At 45.9% G+C, this 3,764-nt stretch overlaps 1 pseudogene; it reads left to right on the top strand.

Annotated features, from left to right (window-relative positions):
* The first annotated feature begins 201 nt into the window (after nucleotides 1-201).
* On the top strand, nucleotides 202-1,530 carry LOC102529521 (tubulin alpha-1A chain-like; annotated as a pseudogene).
* Nucleotides 1,531-3,764: the final 2,234 nt, after the last annotated feature.

Raw genomic sequence — 3,764 nt, forward strand, 5'->3', positions numbered from 1 at the left:
TAAATATAATAAAAAAACACATATATCTGAATCACTATGCTGTACACCAGAAATTAACAGCATTGTAAATTGACTATACTTCAGTTAAAAAGGGAGACTACAGGCAGGTTCTCTTACAATGATTGCCTAAGTGTCATGCTGTAAGAAGCAACCTCTCTTCATCCTCTCCACCATCTGTTCAGCAGCCGCTAAAATATAACTATGCCTGAGTGCATCTCCATCCACATTGGCCAGGCTGGTGTCCAGATCAGCAAGGCCTGCTGGGAGATCTACTCTCTGGAACACAACATCCAGCCCAATGTCCAGATGCCAAGTGACAAGACCATTGTGGGAGGAGATGACTCCTTCAATATCTTCTTCATTGAAACATGAGCTGGAAAGTATGTGCCCAGTGCAGTGTTAGCAGACCTGGAATCCACAGTCATTGCACTGGGACCTGACACCTGCTCTTCCACCCTGAGCAGCTAATCACAGGCAAAGAAGATGCTGCCAATATCTATGCCACTGGTCACTACACCATTGGCAAGGAGATCATTGATCTCGTCTTGGACCAAATTCAGAAACTAGCTGACCAGTGCACAGATCTTCAGGGCTTCTTGGTTTTCTACAGCTTTGATGGGGGGACTGGTTCTGGATTCACTTCCGTGATGATGGAAAATCTCTATGTCAAATATGGCAAGAAGTCCAAGCTGGAGTTCTCCATGTACCCAGACTCCAGGTTTCCACAGCTGTAGTTGAGAACTACAACTCCATCCTCAAAACCCAAACCACCCTCGAGCACTCTGTGCCTTCATGGTAGACAATGAGGCAATCTATGACATCTGTTGTAGAAACCTCGATATTGAGCACCCAACCTACACTAACCTGCATAGGTTGATAGGTCAAGTTGTATCCCACATCACTGCTTTCCTGAGGTTTGATGGAGCCTTGAATGTTGTTCTTAAAGAATTCCAGAACAAACTGGGTCTCTATCCTCACATCCACATCCCTCTGGCCACATATACCCCTGTCATCTCTGCTGAGAAAACCTACTATTAACAGCTTTCTTTATCACAGATCACCAATGTTTGCTTTGAGCCAGCCAACCAGATGGTGAACTCCTCACCACGGTAAATACATGTCTTGCTCCCTGTCATACCATGGTGACGTGATTCCCAAAGATGTCAATACTGTCATTGCCAAAATCAAGACCAAGCATACTATCCAGTTTGTGGACTGGTGCCCCACTGGATTCAAAGTTGGTATTAATTATCAGCCTCCCACTGGGGTACTTGGAGACCTGACCAAAGTACAGCAATCTGTTTTCATGCTGAGCAACACCACAGCCATTGCTGAGGCCTGGCCTCACCTGGACCACATGTCTGGCCTGATGTGAAACAAGCATACCTTTGTTTAGTGTACGTGGGTGAGGTCACGGAGGAAGAAGTGTTTTCTGAGGCCCATGAGGACTTGGCTGCCCTTGAGAAGGATTATGAGGAGGCTGATATAGATTCTGTTGAAGGAGAGGGAGAGGAAGAAGGGGAGGAATAGTAAAGTTACAATGTCACAAAGGTGCTACTTTTGCAGAGAAGCATATTCTGTTTAAACATTGAATATTTGCAGTCTGATCAGTTAATTTGTATATAGCAGTGCATATTTCAATATACAATTACTGACTTATACTTAAAAACACTATGCTTTATTACAGACCCAAATTATCCACTTCTCTGATGGATTTGAATAAAGTATTTCCTGTCTTAAAAAAACAAAGATTACAAAGAAGGGTCTGACAAGGGTTAGTTGGTGGACCAAACTTTAATCAGATCCTTGAAACTTCTCCTAGGCCCATATGGGTTCCTCCTTGTAAAATCCTCAACAAGAATTCTGCTGAGAGTGCTTTGCATGAGGCCTTCATCCTCCAGGTCTGATCACCCTCAATATCTAATTAGGTTTCACATATTCCACCGCCACCAGCAGGATTTCCTCTTCTCAATTCTCTATTCTTCATTGATCCCAGTTGTATATTGAGGTCTATTTTTCATTGTTACTATAGTTCTGAATAAATATGTTTTTACCACATTAAATACTCTCCAGGTATGGCTCTCCTGTGACAGTTTTCAGAATCAGTCACCCCATACAGTGCAGTAACTCCCCTCTTTGCCTGTTGACACAGAGTCATGAGGATCCCAAAGTGGCCGGGTGTCAGTCTTAACTTCCACTCTGGAGAATTATTGTTCTTTCTACTGGCAGAAACATTCCTTCACCTGGAACTACAAAGTCTAGGTGGGAGAGGGCAAAGGCCAAGATGGCGGAGTAGAAGGAGACTCATAGCACACCCTCTTCCACCAATACACCAAAAACTCACATCCACAGACCCAAGCAGCCAACCAGAGTACCTGCTGAATGCTGACAGAACATCACCATCTTCAAAAGACAAAGATACGAAGAATCTGGTAGGAAAAACAGAAAAAAGAAAGAAGAAAAAGCAAAACAGTGCAGGACCAGTCCTGCAGGGAGGGAGTGGTGAAGGAGGAATAGCATTCATTTGCTGAACCTCCCATCTCCACTGGAGAGGTCAGTGGGAAGGAGAGGGGCCTCTGAGGTTTGGTTCTGTACAGAGCAGCCCTTGACTGACAGAACTAAGTTAACCGGGTATAGAAAGTCTCTGCAACCTCCAGCCCTAGAGGCAAAGCTGCAGATGGGGGATGGGACAGGCAGCCTAAGCCAGGTAAAGGACTGGGACAGCTGCACTGAGACACCACTGGGGAACTGCAGGGTACTGGGTGCCATGAATGAGTGGGTATGCATGGCAAAACAAACTGGACCCTCCATAAAATAACATTGCTGATGTGCCCTGAGGGGAAGGGTGCCATAACCCATCTCTGAAAACACTGTACGTACGTTTTGGGGAGAAGAGAGGCAGGGATGAGCCACAGCCGCCATATTCTCTAGTGCTTAGCACCCAGACAGTGGAGAGGTTGAAACCTAAATCCATACCTAAGGGCTTAGCAGCCTCAAAGACCAGAAGGAAACTTGTTTATAGCCTGAGGCAAATAGCATCCCTCTGTCCTGGTACCTCAGAGAACTCGTGCCACCAAGAAAAACAATGAGCTGAGTTTTGTCATGGAGCAGGGGCAGAACTGTTGCATCATCTTTCCTGAGGTTGCCTATGGAGAGCAGACCCAAGGTGGAGCGGGCAGCTACACAGAGCATGGGAGTGACCAGCATAGGAGAGGACAGGCAGCCACTGGTCTTCCTGACAGGAGCAAAGCACCCAACCACGGTGCTGGGAGGTGACACCATCCACGAGCCTATCTCACCAAAGCACAGCATCTGACTACATCATCGGGCGGGGATGTGACCCACCCGTCCACAATGTAAGTGCAGCACCTGACTATAGTGCTAGGAGGGGGTGCGTCCTGCCCACCTACTTTGCGTGAGCACAGCATCTGACCATGGCATGGGGAGGGGGAGTGACGTGATCGCCCACTGTGTAAGAGCTCAGCATCTGACTGTATTGTTGGAAGGGGACGTGAACTGCTTGCAGACAGGCACTGGGAGCAGCAAAGATGAGGGACGCCAACAGAAGGCCTCTGGAAGCAGCAAGCTGAGTTTGCAAAACACAGAAGACAGAAAGAATTCTCAATAAAATCATTAAGAGTTCACAGTTTCTATGAGAACACATCAACCCCCTTTTTAAATCTGTTCTATTTTCTATTACCTTTTTAATTTTTACTTTTTAAACAATTTTATATAATTCCAGTTTTAATCCCTGTTAAATTTTT

The sequence above is a fragment of the Vicugna pacos genome, chromosome 27 (genome assembly GCF_048564905.1).
Source record: "Vicugna pacos chromosome 27, VicPac4, whole genome shotgun sequence".
Taxonomy (NCBI): domain Eukaryota; kingdom Metazoa; phylum Chordata; class Mammalia; order Artiodactyla; family Camelidae; genus Vicugna; species Vicugna pacos.